General features: G+C 37.1%; 1 long non-coding RNA gene across 4 annotated transcripts in view; it reads right to left on the bottom strand.

Moving 5' to 3' along the window:
• The window catches only part of LOC131913613 (uncharacterized), a 42,934-nt gene that overhangs the window by 7,627 nt on the left and 16,827 nt on the right, over nucleotides 1-18,480 (bottom strand). For 2 of the 4 annotated variants that reach the window (XR_009379934.1, XR_009379936.1), the window contains exons 3-4: nucleotides 7,214-7,392; nucleotides 5,493-5,620 (exon numbers count right to left, since the gene is read on the bottom strand). This is a non-coding gene — a long non-coding RNA (uncharacterized LOC131913613). Of the gene's footprint in view, nucleotides 1-5,492; nucleotides 5,621-7,058; nucleotides 7,393-18,480 lie in introns of those variants that run through there. The other 2 variants (XR_009379937.1, XR_009379935.1) reach the window with 2 other exon arrangements.

The raw sequence follows: 18,480 nt of genomic DNA, 5'->3' as shown, positions 1-18,480 counted from the left end.
GGCCTAGAGTCTCTTATTCACTTTTTTCTGTGTCTTGTAGAATGTCTGGCAGTTTTCTCTGCAAAGCAGGAACCTGAAGGACCATTTTGTCAAGCAAAGTTCAGTGGTCACCTTTGGATGGGTCCTGCATGTCCAGTTGATCAGGCAGTCCAGGCAAGAACAGTTTCTTGCCCAAATGGCTATTTTTGTCAAGGTGAAGATAAACTCCGTATGGAGTGTCTTCGATGCCCATCCTCCTCTCTGAAGTAAATCGGTGCTGTCAGGAGCAGACATGTCTCACTATCCAGAAAGTCTAAATTTTTAAAACATTTTAAATGCCATATTCTGTAGGTCTTTGAAGTGTTTGAAGACTACCTATCTATCTGAAATATATCTATGTATACCTAGAAGACTTAACTAACATGGCTACAAATATTATCATAGATGACTAACTATTAATCTATTTTTTAATTATCCATTACAATTTTAAATGAGTTACATAAACATAATACCTCAAACAAGAATAGAAATATATATACAGTATAACAAAATTAAGTTTAAATTTGTATCAATAAACTAAAATCTATAGCAATGTAAAACATTTTAAACAAGTTGTTACTCTTTAAAAGTAGGTTAATTAATCTACCCTTTCCTCCTATCATATCTAAACTATCCCCCTTTTTGTTTTAGAAAGAGATTGTATTTATAATCAACCTGATTTAAATAAAAATATTGTTTTTTCTCTGTCCCACACCAGAGGGCTCTTCTGATTTGGGACACAAGAATCTCTTAACCATTTTTATTTTTTGAGCAATATGTCTGGGTTTAGAGGGGGAGTGAGCCAATTCCATCTCTAAAGCCAGCTTGGTATATTTGGGAATTTGGGCGTAGCTTCTCTTACTACTTCCTGCTGGAGGGGGGCGCTGTATCTTCTGGAGACAGAAAGAAAATTTTAGGATCATGGAGTAGTCCGTGAGGCTGTATATCTGAGCCAGTTGACTTGAAACCATTCTGGATGTTGAATCATCTGGGCCATGGTGTCATTGGAGACCTTTCAGGGGGTCTTGGCTGGTCAAACCTGATGTATCTTAATCTGGAACAAATCCATAGTCTCTGGCTTTCTGTGGAAACAAGAGCAGAGACTCTTTTCCAAAGCAACATATCCTTATATCCAAATTTTGAAGTCAAGTTACCTTTAAAATATACATTTTGGCATAACTCAACAGCTTTTACAATCAAATGTTTTTCTGTAGTTACGAATATCAAAGAGAACATAATCCAGATTCTTTGTGTGGTAGCCATCTTTACGTGGCTTATTTTTTTATATTAGCGTGAGCCTATTGCTTTAAACTGCAGCCTTCTAAGCCTGAAACGGCGCAGTGGCTGCTGGCTCCGCCCACTTCAGCTTCCCAACATGGCGGTGGTCTGCTTTCCGCCAGCTCTGGGAGCCATAACTCTCAGAAATAGTGGGTCTACACTTTTACCAAAGTAGCGTGTAGCCCAGAAACCTCTTTTTTTTGTTTTGTACTAGCAAAGGCTAAATTCACCACACAGTTTAATGTGCTACTTGCAGAGGCCTCATTCCCACCATACTGCAGGTCGAGAGCGCACGCTAGGAACCCGCCAGTAGCTCAAACCGGCAGCTGCTGCTCATTTGAGAGAGACAATTAGGAAGCTGTTTTTAGTTCCGTTTTAGAATCTTTTTTCTAAGTTTTTAGGTGGAAACTCTTGCCACCACGTTGGACGCCATTTGTAGCTGGAGAATTTTTCTCCAGCTCCCGCCACCAAGTCCCGCCAGTCCCAGAGCCCACTTATAAAATAAACATACAGACTCTTACATTATTTAAACTGCTTGGCCATTAGCTCAGGCCTGTTATTGTCTAGCTCTTACTCTTATATTTAGCCCATTTCTATTAATCTTTACTTTGCCACATGGCTCATGGCTTACTGGTACCTTACATCTTCCTTGTCCTGATGGCGGCTGGCAGTGTCCCTCCCCGACTCAGCCTTCCACTTCCCAGAATTCTTTTCCTTGTCCCGCCTATACTTCCTGCCTAGCCAATGGCCAATCAGTGATTTATTTACTGACCAATCAGCAACACACTTGACATACAGACCATGCCACAGCAAGCGCCAGTTGAACTAAGAGCTGCTCCCTGAGACAAAGAGTCCATCAGCATCGACTAGACCAAGAGCTCCCACTGAATCAAGAGTATCAATCAGACCAAGTGAGGCTCCCTCAGACACAGACCCCACTTGCACCAAGTGGAGAAAGAGATGGGTAGATGCCTGTGCAAAAATACAGTCAACAACATAAAAACCAGTATGACTCCATCAGAACCTATATCAGCAAGACCTGAACATCCCAACACAGAAGAAACAGAAGATATCTACCATAAAAATGACTTTAAGAACATATTAGAGATCTTAAAAGAGAAAATGAAAAATTCCCTTAAAGAAATTGAGGAAAAGTCAAACAAAAAATGGGAAGAAATCAGTAAATCCCTTGAAAGCCAAGAGAAAGCAATTAAACAAGTGAGGGTAACAGTTCAAGATTTCAAACCTGAAATGGAGAAAATAAAGAAGACACAAACTGAGGTAATACTGGAAGTGGAAAATCTGAGTAAATGAACAGGAACTATGGATGCAAGTATAACCAACAGAATGCAAGAGATGGAAGAGTAGATCTCTGGTGTTGAAGATATGGTAGAGGAAATAGATTCATCAGTCAAAGAATACACTAAAGCAAACAAAGTCATGACCCAAAACATCCAGGAAACTTGGGACACCATGAAAAGACCAAACCCAAAAATAATAGGGATAGAGGAAGGAGAAGAATACCAACTCAAAGGCACAGAATATATATTCAACAAAATCATAGAAGAAAACTTTCCCAACCTAAAGAAGCAAATGCCTATAAAAATACAAGAAGATTACAGAACACCAAATAGACTGGATCCAAAAAAAAAAAAACCTCCCCTTGCCACATAATAATCAAACCACTAAACATACAGAATAAAGAAAAAATATTAAGAGCTACAAAGGAAAAAAGGCCAAGTAACATATAAAGGCAGACTCATAAGAATAACACCTGACTTCTCATTGGAGACTCTACAAGCCAGAAGGTCCTGGACAGACGTTATGCAGATACTAAGAAATCATGGATACCAACCCATACTATTATACCCAGAAAAATTCTCAATCAACATAGACAGAGTAAACAAAATATTCCATGATAAAACCAGATTTAAACAATATCTCTCCACAAATCCAGCCCTACAGAAAACACTTGAAGGAAAAATCCAACCTAAGGAAGTTAGATATACCCATGAAAACACAGGCAATAGATAGTTCCATACCAACAAATAACAAAGAAGGAAAACATACAACACTACCACCAAAAAATAACAGGAATTAACAATAACTGGTCATTAATATCCATCAATATCAATGGTCTCAATCCACCTATAAAAAGACACAGGCTAACAGAATGGATACAAAAACAAGATCCATCCATTTGCTGCATACAGGAAATACACCTCAACTTCAAAGACAGACACTACCTCAGAATAAAAGGCTGGGAAAAGACTTTCCAATCAAATGGATTTAAGAAGCAAGCTGGTGTAGCTATCCTAATATCTAGTAAAATAGACTTCAAACTAAAATCAATTGAAAGAGATCGGGATGGACACTACATGTTTATCACAGGGAAAATCTGACAAGATGACATCTCAATTCTGAATATTTATGCCCCAAATACAAGAGCACCGACATTTGTAAAAGAAACATTACTAAAGCTTAAATCACACATCAAACCCCATACACTAGTAGTGGGAGACTTCAACACCCCACTCTCACCAATGGACAGGTCTTCCAGACAGAAACTTAACAAAGAAATAAGGGAACTAACAGACATTATGACTCAAATAGACTTAATAAATATCTACAGAATATTCCACCCTAACACAAAAGAATATACCTTCTTTTCAGCACCCCATGGAACCTTCTCCAAAATTGACCACATGCTTGGTCACAAAGCAAATCTCAACAGATACAAAAAAATTGAAATTACCTCCTGTATCTTATCAGACCACCATGGTTTAAAGTTAGATTTCAACAACACAAATTACAATCTCATGGAAACTGAATAATGCCCAGTTGAATCACCAATGGGTCAAGGAAGAAATAAAGAAATTAAAGACTTCCTAGAATTCAATGAAAACGAATGTACAACATACCCAAAATTATGGGACACCATGAAAGCAGTGCTAAGGGGAAAATTCATAGCTCTAAATGCCCACATAAAGAAGTTGGAGAAATCTTGTGGTGGTATTGTGTTCCCCAAAATATTGTGCACCCAAATAAACTTATCTGGGGTCAAAGAACAGAACAGCCACTAGATACAGAGGCTAGAAATGGTGGCACTCACACCTTTAATCCTAGCATTCCAGAGGCAGAAATCCCTCTGGATCTCTGTGAGTTCAAGGCCAAATTGGAAAGAGCCAGGCATGGTGACATACGTCTTTAATCCCAAGAAGTGAGCCTTTGATCCCAGGGAGTGATGGCAGATAGCAGAAAGGTATATAAATGTGAAGACCAGAAACTAGAAGCTTTTGGCCTGGTTAAGCTTTTAGGCTTTTGAGCAACAGTTCAGCTGAGATTCATTTGGATGAGGACTCAGAGGCTGTCATCATAGAGCGTTTGTCCAGTGACTGATGGAGGCAGATACAGAGATCCACGGCCAGGTACCAGACTGAGCTCCGGGAATCCAATAGATAAAGAGAGGAGAGATATTGCAGGCAAGGGACATCAAGATCATGATAGGAGGACATGCAGAGATGACCAGCCACACTAGTGGAAGCCCATGAACTGTGGACTCGACTAGGCCCTCTGGGTACAGAAGACAGTTGTTTGGCTTGAACTCTTTGGGGGGCACCCAGGCAGGGGGATTGGGATCTGTCCCTGGTCTATGGGCAGGCTTCTGGTGTGATGCCTTGCATAGCCTTTGTGCAGTGGGATGGAGCTTGGACCTGCCTAGGCTCAGTGTGCTGGGCTCTGCTGACTCCCCATGGGAGACCTCGATTTGGGGGATGTGGGAATGCAGGGTGGCTTGGGAAAGAGGGCTGGAGGGTATGGAGGAGGGGAATCTATGGATGGTATGTGGAGTGAGTAGAAAATTTCTTAATAAAGAAAAAAAGAAAAAAGAAAAAAATTCAACCAAGATTTATTTCTTTATGTAAAAATAAATAGTGCATGTCATTATCACACATACACACACACACACACACACACACACACACACACACACACACACACACACAAAAACATTTAAGTAAGTTCAAATTCTCTAATGTGTTTTGAAGATGGAAGAATCAACCTTTGTGTCTAATGGAGTGGGGTAGTTCAAGAAAAGATGTCTTGAGCATTGACCGTTAGATTTGGAAACCAGAGTATGTAACAGATTACACAGTAATTGGCAATTTCTTGTCCCTTCCCTCAAGACAATGACTTACTGTTTAACTCTAGGGAAGCCAGGTGAATAAGATCCAGCATGTGTTGTGCCATGTCCCCATTCCTCCTGCCACTGAATCTATCAGTGCTCTATCTAATGGTTGGACTATTGGCTTCCATCACAGAGCATCTAGGAGAACCATGCAGAATAGAGCCCTGCTGATGAGTACACAGTCACAACATATAAATCTTACATTCCTTAAGCTACCAAGATATGAGGGTTATTTTAATCGTCCATGACATGTGTTTTTAAATTGCCTTTAAGAAACACTCTATTTACAGTCTTATGCATAATTTGGGCATAGATTTGTGGGGCCAACTACGAGATATGAAGTATCTTTGTGCAAAGCCTCCTATTTTTATTGAGGATTTTGTGAGGTGATCACTAAAGAGATTTACTTGAATACAGAAGCTTCCTGTGATTTCTCATATCCCCTCCCCATACATCTGTGGGAAAGATGGAGTGGGACCTATCTTCTAATAGTAATCTGGTTTGTTTGAGGCAGACCCACGGGATAGCTCTGAAATATTGCAAAAACAGAAATGATTAGAGCCTGAATATTCTCCAGTTGTAGGGATAGGTAACTTTAGACTGGGGAATTTAGAGACAGTAACATCTTAAGTGTCTGGTGGTTAGATAAGAAAAGTGTTGCTTCTCTGGGATCCTCATTCCAGAGGATGTTATCTGGTAAAGGAGTGCATGTGTTTTGGGGGATACCAAATAAACTTGGAAGAAAGAAGTATTGGGAAAAGGACACACACTGCATTTTCTACTTATAGGCCTTCCTGATGAGACAAGAAAATAGTAGCAGAAAGATGTATCTATATGTTTAGGAGGCCTTGGTATCTAACTGAAGATAGAGGTGTATCCTCCTAAATTCAGAGAGCTTCAGAGAAAACTCAATGGAAAATCTGTAAGATCCTTTGAAAGCATATTACTCAATGAAAAGTATACTTTTATAAAGCAGCATAGCTGTGGTGTTGCATTGTCCAGGTAAATAAGTACCATTCCCCTTTTGTTTTCATCCTCTACCCCTTTGACCATGTCAGGTTAAACTGTCTTATGGAAGAGGAGGTTCATAGTGGAAGGAAGTGATCCTGAAGAGAATGAAAAGCAACCAATGGTGTTCTCACTCTGATCCTCTTCAGAATGGGTATGTAGATGGGGCATGTCATGTGATAATGTGAATGTGCAGGTATGTCCTTGATACTATTTATCCTGGTGAAATGTGGTTACAATTCAGCTCTGTTCTACTGGCCAAATGGAATTTGTTCTGATGGTTTTATGGTCTCCTCAGAAAGTGTTGCACTCCTTCCTAATTTTTAGAGAGAGAACATATTGGCTAACAGAGATCCCAGAGAGAGGAATAATGGGGAAGTAGAGTCAGGTTTTTGATTCATATAATGAAATCAACATCATATTTCCTAATTGAATCTGTCCCTGACTTCCCAGGACTGTGGTGTGGTACATAAATAGGCTTTTAAAAGTAGTTAAGACTCTGGAGTTAAAGTGAATGAATGCGTTTATGGATGTATTTATAAATTATGGTGCCAGACAAAATAAAGTGTAATGTGATTATTATCTGAACTTTATTCTTCTTCAATGTGCTTACATGTAAATACCAAGAGAAAGAATACACGATGGAGGAGAAGGTGAGTGTGAGAGAGCATAACTGAGCAAGACAGAATCCTTTGCCTTATGCATTCTTTTCCAAATATTCACCAGTTCCACCAAGGGGGCCTTGTAGAAGAGCCACTAATCAAGTTGATACAATGCTGTTGGAGGCAGGCGATCAATATGAATCAAGTAGAAACTTCCTTTGTTGCAGCTTTTGAGGATGCTTTGTTTTCTTCTTGTCCCTTTAGTTTGATATATTAGTATTCTTGTATTTTTTTCTCAATCTGGAGAATGCAAGAATTCATTATTATTGCATCCGGATGTAGCCATGAATATGTCACTTTGCCTTGATCTCAACACATTGCAGCAGGATGGAATTATGACACAGAGATCAGAGCCACGAAGGAGCCAAAGATAGAAAAAGGAAGACCAAGGGAGGAATTGCTTCTAGGCACCCACTCAAGTTGGATTCTGTCCAGAATAGAAGGTGACCCTTTGAGATCACCAATTAATTACTTTGATCTATCTTTAGATTCTAAATTTGGCTGTGATCACTGACTACTAAGACTACTATTTACAATAATGGACAGTAACTACTAATTGTACAAGAACATTCTGAAATAGCTATAAATGTAGAGGTTAGATAGATAAATATAGGTACAAACATAATAACCTAGATACTATCAATAAATATTTGCATGGCACCTACTCATGTCTATTTTATTAATATGCTTACTACCAAATCAATAAACAAATTTCCCTAGGAAAAGTAAGAAAACTTTAAAGGAATTTTGCTAGGAGTGTGGGATACAACATATTAAATTGATTAATAAGTTTCTCTTGACTCATATTAATTTACCAAAGCAAATTCATCTGTTCTAAATAGAATACCTCAAATTCAGAATCAGGTTGAAATAGGCACCATCAGGTTATGGTGCCTCACACATGTAATCTCAGAACTTGGGGGTAGGATAAGATTGGAGAATTACTATGAGTTTGAGGCTAGATTGGGATGGCTGGAGAATTCCTGACCACCATGAGATAGTAGGAGACCATATACCAAGGGGAGGAGTGGGTACCAGTGATTATACTACATTTAGTCATGTGTGGTGCTTTAATGTAAAAAGAAGGTATGTGTGACAGAAGACCAGCATCATGGTATATGTACTAGGCAAGTGAAGGTATGAGATAGAACTTGAGAAGTTCACTGAGGACCAAGAAGAGTACATAAGAAGATAAATTTGCAAAAGAAGATCCTGTTTTAACACACATGTATAAGGGAACCTTGGTGGCCTCTGGAATGTTACACTGGATATTTCAGTGTATTCCTCTTTAATAGAGACTCATGTTCATGGAAGCATATTTATGTGCTTTAGTAGTCAGTCTTTCAAATGATTGTCACCTTTAAAAACTTGGAGTGAAGCCCCAGTCAACAACAGATTGGTAAAGTGTCATTAGTGGGATAAAGGACCATAGCTAGGGATACATGTGAAATAATGCAGGAAAACATCACACCCACAAAAGTAGATTAGGTGTGACCCAATTAAGTTAGGGTAGACAAGAAAGCATATCTGTAACCATCTAAGACTACTTGGACCACCCATCATGTCTGGGGACAGAGCTAACACTTTGTGAGAACATTCTACTAGCAACACTGTTTTTCATAGTTAAAAAGTTAGATAGAAAATATAAACTTTTTTCCCTAGAAATTCTCATCCTACTAGAAGCAGACCTGGAGTTACTGATGATGGTACAATAAGGAGTCCCCACAGACAAGGGATAAAGTACAAATTAGCATAGGAATTACATTATCCTAGTGGTGGGGAGGAGGGATGAGAGAGAGAGATGAATGGGAGATATGAGAGAGATGGAGCTGAGATTTCATCTAGCAGGGAACTTGAATTATGAATCAAGGGTGAGAAGATAGCCACTCCTCTGACAAGTCCTCATGACTGAAAAGACTAGATAGGGGAGTGGATCAGAAAAATCCCGGCCTGGTTTGGTCAGCTTGTTGTCCTAAGACTGATTCTCATGTTCAATAACTCTTCAAGCATGATTTGTATTTATATATTTTCCTTCCTGAAAATTGAAGCCAGAGGTTGAAGTTCAAGAAGTTGGAAAATTTTTCATTATCTAATCTTAATCATTTCTAAGAAAGGCAAGAAGATGTAGTATACATCAAGAGATGAACTAACCCTGTACTTCATACTTCAATTCCCAGAGCCCAAGTCCCAAAGCCTGGTTCATAACACTGAATTATAAAATGCACTTGGGAAAGAAAATGTTATTTTTCTTTTCTTCAACTTCCCAGTATTTAATTCCAGTCTTGAAAATAAATATGAATGGAGAGACTCTATATGGCATTTTTCATGTTTTCCAGAAGTCAACTCAAATAGCAGATCTTTCCCTCATCACCTGAAAATGAGGTTCATCAGGAGAAAAGATGAAGTGAAAGAGTGCTTTGCCCTCACCAGAAGCTGAGGGAAGCTCTGCAAGCAAAAACCAACTGAGATTTGGGTGAGGGCCAGGCATTCTAGTCAGTCATGAGTATGTCAGAGATGACCTGTCTTACTGGTTATGCTTCTGTATAGTAAAATATGGTAAGCTGGTATTTTTCCTTTTTTTCCCTTCTGATCATACAATTTTTTTTAGTTCTTTCCAAACTTTGAGCAAAATTATAACAACAGATCGAGTAGAATAGGAGCAATTTTGTCCATACTTGGATATCCAACATATGAGAACAATATGCCTTTAAGCCTGAAAAATATGTCCCTGAATTTAAATATTTAACCTCAATGCCATTGTAATTATAACCATCTCAAGTTTATTCCTATAATTTTTTCTATGTGATGTACAATTAAAACAGTAATTTAAACAATAAGAGTAAAATAGAACCCTGCAATTACATAGTCCAATTTCTCTCATGTTACAAGAGAATGAGGAAATACATTATTTAATCAAAATTCCAAGTTCCACGAAGACCCATCCTACACAAATATAGGAGGTAAAAAGTCATATTAAAGACCAAAATCGTGTCTATTACTTGACATTGTGTACAAATACAGGTTACTAACCAATTAAACTTTTCTGTTTCCACAGTAATCATCAATGACTGTATTCCATCTGCAACATTTTCTAATCATTATATGGGGGAAAACTCTTGCCTTCAGCCAAGGGATAGCATCTTACTTAGCTGGTATAAGCTTCTTGGTGCATTGGACCAACTAGATCCACAGCCTTGAGCATTTGAGATTATGAACCCTACTTTCAAGATAAACTAAAAAGGAACTTTGAATCTTCTTTCCCAAACCATTGACTGTGGAGAGGAAAGTATGTCTAAAATTTAGCCATCACTTTCAATCATTAGCAATGGTTTTCTGAGCAATAAGCCATACAAGTCAAAATAATAGATAACCAGGAATGTAATTATTTAAAAACTGTCGGTACAGTTTTAGACTCACTAACTGACATTCTATTTGATAGTCTTAAGTTTTTTTATAAATAAATTAAATATGTCATCATTTTTTGATTATCTGCAAAAAAGCATGATTAAGTCATTGGCAGTTTATAGTTAATATTAATGCTTATTTGATCAGAAAATAAGGTAATTAGGTTCTTAAATTGTAATATAGGTATTATAAATAAATAATCTACAAATATATTTAATTGCAAGGAGGTAATATGACCAACCATATGTCAGATATCATTAATAAGAATAATGACAAATAGAAATACCATGATTATTTTGATAAATATAATTAGCCTTTTTCATCACAATATATTTTATATTAAAGAAAATAAAAGTAATACCATATACACAAAAAATTTATACTGTTAAACATTAAAACTATTTGCCTTGAAATGATTCGCATTTGAGCTTGGAATATAGCCTAGTGATAGGGAGCTTGCATACCATGTACGAGGTCCTAAATTCAATACCCAACATCAAAAATTAGATTTGGAATATATTATAGTTGTCATTAACTGCTTATTTATGTACATGTTACATAAATATTATTTTGTAGGATATTCTGTGTAGTGAAACAATGCTACAAAAATAATTATCTCACATCCATAGGACTTGACTGTGAATGCAATATTCTGGCCAAAAATAAAATAAAATAAAGCTTCTACACTATCTGTCTGCCCACAGTGTGTGACTGAGATACCTCTTTCCTTCCTTATCAAAACTGTCTTTGGTTTGTAGAGTTTTGTCTCTTATTTCTTTTCATGCTTATCATATTTTACACTTCTCCTCTGGATATAGTTTTCTTTTCATGTCCTTTTACAACTAATGTTCTATGATCTCCACTGATTTATTTTTCTTCTTGTTTTACATATCTCACCTTCCCTAAAGAACCAGTACCTGTGCTGTTGAACTCACGTCTACAGATCCAGCTCACAGTTTTCTACTGAGGCATGATGCCTCCTAGACTGTCAAACTGCGCCATAGCAATTCACACTTAACACGTCTGACACAAAATCTCTAGGCTTATTGATCTCATATGCTAAAAGATATCTTCTCCTGCCCTTTGATATCTCTGGATGAATAATCTAGAAATGTTCACTTTTGGCATTATTATCTTCATCAAATACAGAAGCATCTCTCAGCAGGTATGCATCTTTGAACATCATCATCACTGTACTTGAGTTTCGTGATCTTTGCTACATAGCCATAATTGAAGTATTTATGATGCTTTTGCTGGCTGGTTGAATATTGTTCTAACTGTTCTTCATCATCAAGACTTTACATTTCTAAATAACAGTGAGTGAAATTGACCCTCGTAAAGTGCTGATAATATCACACCACTTCTTTGATGCTTATGTAATGTGAGTCATCCCATTTTTAAAGACTAGTTCTTAATTTATGAGTTTATGATCAAATATTCTCATATGTAATGCACAATGCTACCTTAAATTCCTGTCACCCATTCTTTATAACTATACTTCTATATGGAATTGAATATTATAGTTCCATTCTGTGTATTTACATACACACACACACATACACACACACACACACACACACACACACACACACACACACACAAACAAACACTTTACAGGATAGATAATGGCTCGATAACTGTAACTGTTTCTTCCATTTCTTCAAAATCATCCCAAAGCCTTAGAGAAGATTTTCAATGACACATTACTTGTCTACACAGTCTAATGCCCTTTTATAGTTTAAGTATTAGTAAAATACTTTGCAATTATATCTAGTTTTCCACAACAAAGTTCTACTTCAAACAGCTTTTGGCCTTATAGAAAGAACTCAGATCAGTACCTCCAATGAGAAACAAATGTGGGAAGAAATTAGAAAAAAATCCAGTCCCATTTAAAGTACGGGTCAAGGCTAAGATGGTTATTATTAGTTATTACAGAAAGTGCCAATTTAAGGAATTATTTTTGCTTTCCTTTGAATTCAGTGACTAACAAATTAAACTTTACAGCATATTTTCAACACAAATCTGTAATTACTGTAATTCTTTTGCAACTGACATTGATTTACCTGTTATATCTAAAGTTCATTATAAAAATACTTTACATATACTTCTTAAAGTTTTTATTTGCCACTCTTTGCAAACTTTCTATGGGTCCAGCTTATTAAAATTAAAATCCAAAGCCTTTGTAAACTATACTGCCAACATGCATCAACCCTGTTGACTCTCTGATTACATCTTCTTTGTGATGACCTCTCAATAAGTATCACTGAATGAATACAATGTTGATTGTACTGTATACTCTTTTTCCCATTTTTCTTTTATTGAAAATAGAATTCTTTTCATACCGTATATTCTGATTACAGTTTCCCTTTCCCCAACTCTTTGCAGATCATCCCCACCTCCCCTTCTATCCAAATTATACCCTATCGTTCTCTTTTTCTTTAGAAAACAAATAGTCATCTAAAGTTATAAAATAAAACACAAACATAAGAAAAAGAGACAAAGAAAAATTACAAGAAACATATGTAGATGGAGACACACACATTCACACACAGAGAAATCCCATAAAAACACTGCCAGAAACCATAATGTATAAAAAACCTCTCAGGTGAGGAGAGGGTGGTAGAGAGCCCTGACAAAAAGCATTGTGAGACAAAGAACCTCCAAAAATGCCATTGAGCTGATTTTGTGCTGGCAATCTACTGTTGAGCACAGAGCCTGCCCTTAAACGTGGTTTGTAGGGCTGCCACGGTGGCACATATTTTTACTTTCAGCACTTGTGACGCAAAGACAGGAGGATCTCTGAGTATAAGGACAGCCAGGTCTAAACAGAGAGCTCTAGGGAAGCCAGGACTCCATAAAGAGACCGTCTTACCACTCCACTCCCCAAAAGGAAGAGTGGTTTGTATATCCAGAGAGTCCATTGGAGAAAACTAACTTTCTGATTATGAGTGATTATCAATTGGAGGTAGCCTCTGGGTTAGGGATGAGGGCCTGTATCTATTTCCCTCTCAGCACTGGGAACCCATTTGGCTGCTACAGTCTCTGTGAGTTCTTATGTGTGTTGTTGGTCCTGCTGTGTGTAAAAAGCTTTGTTTCCTTGGTGTCCCTAATTCTTTCTGGATCTTATAACCTTTCCACCACCTCCTCCTCTTCCTCTTTCTCTTCTTTCTTTACAGAAGCCTTAAGGGGAGCAATTTGATGGAGACATCCCGTTTAGGACGAAGTGTCCTAAGGTATCTCATGCTCTGCACCCCCTCCCCATGTTGTGGGTTTTTGATTATCCTGTATTTTCAACATTCTCCCAAAGGTAATGTATAAAGTTGAACATTTTCAACTGCTTCTCAGACAAGATAATAGTTGCTCATCTCCTGCATCTCATTTGTTGGCATGTATGCTGGTTAGATTTTTGTCAGCTTCACAAAAAATAGAGTCACCTAAAGTTAGGAAATTTCAATTGACTAATTGCCTCCATTGGATTGATTTGTGGGCATATCTGGGGATACTTTCTTAATTAATGATTGAAGTGGAAAGGCCAAGTACACTTTGGGTTAGTGACACCTCTGGGCAGTTGGTACTGGGTTGTATAAGAAATCAGGCTGAGCAAACTTTGGGGAGTAAATCACTAAGTAGTGTTCCTCAATGATCTCTGCTTCAGTTACTGCATAGTTTCCCTGGATGATGCACTGTAACCTGTAAGCCAAATAAACCCTTTTCTCCAAATGATGCTTTTCATCAGTGTTTTATCACAGCAACAATAAAAAAAAAGCAAACTAGGACAACAGGTTTCAGGCATCTGTCTAGTAGGTATTTTCTTTACAACATAAAAGCCTTCTCAGAAAGGGCTGGAGAGATTGCTCGGTGGTTACAAGCACTTTCTGCTCTTGCAGAGGACTTGGGTTCATATGATGTAGCTCACCACTGCCTGTAACTCTAATTCCTGCAGATCTGACAGCTTTCTCTAGTCTCTGCAGGCACCTGTGAGCACATGGTGCACACAGAGATAGACACATACACGTAAAATGAAATAAATAAATCTTAAGAATAACTCAAAAATATGTGCTGTGTAAAGTTTCCATGTACTATATAATTACACTGGAGGAAGCATATGGTGAAAATTAAAATATTTTAACTTAAGTTTAGAATCCAAATTTACTCTATAATTACATGTTTGGCTTCCTAGATACCAATATAATGAACACTGAAGGTCAAAGTAAGTATTTATTTAAAAATAACTTTGTACACTTTGGGAAATTCTTTATTGTAGCTAATCAGCAAAAGGATGAATTCTGAAATGCCAAAAGGAATATTACAGAGTATTAGAATGAATTTAGTTAAATGGGGGGAAAGAAATTAACCTTGAGCTTGCTTTGGTACACCAGATATATTGAAATTATAGTCCCTTCATTGAACATAATGACTTCATTCTACAAGCAGCATTAACTAGGACTTCACTGTACATATTGTATGAAGGTATATATTGTTACCTGGTTAATCACTATCTCTTGTCTTATAAATAAAATAGACTTCCCATTTCCACTAATTGTAATAAATGAATGAATAAACAATGTCCAGTCTCTTTCTCCATATTTCTTTTAGAATAGTTACAATTTCTTTGTTATCACCCACCTCATTTGGAAAGCACCAAAGTTCTTTTATGAAAAGGGCCTGTTCTCGAGGGAGGAAATGTGGAAGAGAGTAATTAAAATAAGTGTTTCTTACTTTACTATTTGTTAATTAACTGAACACCTTCATCAGCAAATCTTTAAGCTTTCTTTCCTTAAGTTTTAAAGACTAAGCAATGTGAGAATGAGGCGTGTGCAGTATGTGTGGTATGGAACAATTGAATTTATTTTCATCTTATATGCAATTACATGGTGTGGAAATCAATGGGGAGTGAAGGCATGAGTAATTAAAAGTTGCTCTGTTTTCATTTTATATGAAATGCTTATATTCTATTTAGAAAAAAACATCCTTCCAAAATAACAATAAGCAAAACACCACACACACACACACACACACACACACACACACACACGATTTAGAAACGTGTTCAGATTTACGTCTAGATTTACTATCAGACCATAAGCTTCCTGCTGTGAGAATCATATGATAAATTCACTTACTTTTAACCAAATTCTTATGTGCTGCTTCCTCTACTAAACCACTTAGTAGTCTCTGATGTCAATTGGATCTTTAGCCTCCTCTGCTAACACACAGCACATGGACTGTGCTCTAGGTGCAAGTGCCTGATGATGAGTTCATTAATATGCTGTGCACTTCCTTGCCCCACACTCTTCAAATACAGAATTACCTAGGACCAGAAACTGTTTTTCTTTCCCTTCTCCCAATTAATCTAACTTTCTGTTACATTTCAAATTTCAGAGTAGAGTCTGAGAACTTTTCTGGGTTATCTGGAACACTTTAACAAGTTGAAGGAGCTACCACCACTTAGAGTATATTTAAGAACTCATACAAATACTTTTTTTTGTTGGTGATTCTACATCACATATGGGAGATGCAGTCCAAGACTCTCCAAATACATGACATACCTGAGTATATTTTTACTGCACATACATTCTTATGATGAAATTTAATTTGTTAATTACACATGAGACTAACAACTACATAGATTAAAATAATGCAAATATATATTGCACTAAAGTTATTTGAAATTTGTGAATTATTTATGGAAATTTTCTCTTGGTAACCATGCACAATTGACTGTAGAAAACAAAACCAATGAAAACAGAAGAATGTCTCATATGAATGGGGAGCGAGCACTACAGCCATTCAGTGCTCAATGGGAGGGATGCTCAAACTGTCCTGAATGTGGGGTTAATGTTTTGCTTTCAAGTACTTTCTCCCTTAAAATGAAAGCAGTACATTAAGAAACACCGCTGAAGCCAGGCGGTGGTGGCGCACGCCTTTAATCCCAGCACTCGGGAGGCAGAGCCAGGCGAATCTCTGTGAGTTCGAGGCCAGCCTGGGCTACCAAGTGAGTTCCAGGAAAGGCGCAAAGCTACACAGAGAAACCCTGTCTCGAAAAACCAAAAAAAAAAAAGAAACACTGCTGATTGGAAAATCCTGCCTATGGAGAATACTGCTCAATGAAAGATACTGCTTAATTGGAAGCACTGACCTTTGGCAAATACTTCCTATTAAGAGACTATATCAAGGTATTTCTTAAAAGTACAGTTAGCCTCTGAACTCTATTTTATTATGAATTTAAAGAAATAATTGTATTGAGTAATTTGAAGCCAAATAAAAATAGTGAACTAGGGACAAGGGTCTTTATTCCTGCTGCTTCTCTGCATGTAAAAAGACTTCAAACATGAGGGCATCTCTATCTAAGCTCTATCTTCCTTCCCTCATTTTGCTCTAAGGAAAATGGTTTGATTTATAAATTTGGAAAACCTGGGTCGCTTATTCAGGCACTGAATTTCCCACAATTCTCGTTAAGGGAAACTTTCTGGCATTTTTTGATTCACAGTGTGTCTGCTTGCCTAATAAATAGGGAGAATAAGCTACAGGAGCATCAGACTCCTCCACTAAACTCCATCATCTACGAATAACAAATGTAATGTTTGGGAGAGGAGAGAGCTGTGTGAATAAAATGCCTGCCCTGAAAGTATAAGGATTGCTGTTCAGATTATCAGACACATCTAAATGGGTAGTTTTGCTTGGTGCATAAAGGTTTTTTTGGTTTTATGAGGTCTTGTCAATCCTTAGCATCGTATCTGGAAAGTCCTTTTGTGCACCTTTATTTTCTACAGTACTGTCTATGTTTTCTTCTAGAAGTTCCAGTAGTTGAGATTTCACATTGAAGCCTTTTTGATGCTTTTGGAATTGATTTTTTGGGGGTTGGGGGTGAAGAGTGACAGACATGAGTCTGATTACATGAGTCTGATTTCATTCTTCTACATGTGGACATTGAGTTTTCTGAGAACCATTTGTTGAAGACACTATGTGTGCTTTTGGAATATTTATCAAATATCAAGGTGGCTGTCATTATGTGAACTTCCATAAGTTTGGGTATTCTATTTTGTTCTATTAATTTATTAATAATTTGTAAATAAATTATAATAATATTATTGATAACATTAATTAAATCTATTTTCATGCCATTACCATTCTATTTTTACTTCTATGGTGATATAGCTTTAAGTCTTGTGTGGTAATCCCTCAAGCACTGTCCTTTTGGTTAGAATAATTTTAGTTATTCAGGGTCTTTTATGATTTCATATGCACTATAAGATTTTTTTTCCTCTAAAATATATCATGGGAGTTTTGAAGGAGATTTCATTGAGTTTGTAAAATATTTTTGGTAGGATGATTATTTTCACAATATTAACATTACTGCCCCATGAACATGAGCAGTCTGTCCATCTTCTAGTGTCTTCTTAATCTCTTCAGATTTCCACTGTAGAGGTCTTTCATCTCCTTAGTTTTACTTAGTAGGCTAGCACAGAAGACGCAAACATGAGTGTATATAATTTTAGCCATCTGGTATTTGACAAAGATTCCAAAATATACTCTGGGGACATTTTCTTGAAGGAGAAGCCTTTAACTCACAGAAGGTCTCAGAGTCACAAGAGAAATAAATAGGACGCTAGTAGTTATCTAAGCAAGCTATTTCCCTTGGACAAAAGGAGTAGTATTCAAAGACAGGCTAGGGATGTTAAACTTATGGGCACTATGGAGAAAGGATCAAAGGGAAAAGGCGTTTTCAAGTAGATTTTCTTTTGCTGCTAGTGTGTGAGTGTGTGTGTGTGTGTGTGTGTGTGTGTGTGTGTGTGTGTGTGTGTGTTGATTTAAAGAAATAATGATTAACACATTTATTAAGTTTATTACCAACAGTGAAATTTTGCTTGGAAAAAGAAGAGAAAATGTGTAGGACAGCTCATATCACAACTTTCTAGAACA

This window comes from Peromyscus eremicus, chromosome 6, assembly GCF_949786415.1.
Source record: "Peromyscus eremicus chromosome 6, PerEre_H2_v1, whole genome shotgun sequence".
In the NCBI taxonomy this organism is placed as follows: domain Eukaryota; kingdom Metazoa; phylum Chordata; class Mammalia; order Rodentia; family Cricetidae; genus Peromyscus; species Peromyscus eremicus.
This window is presented reverse-complemented; position numbering and strand designations above follow the sequence as displayed.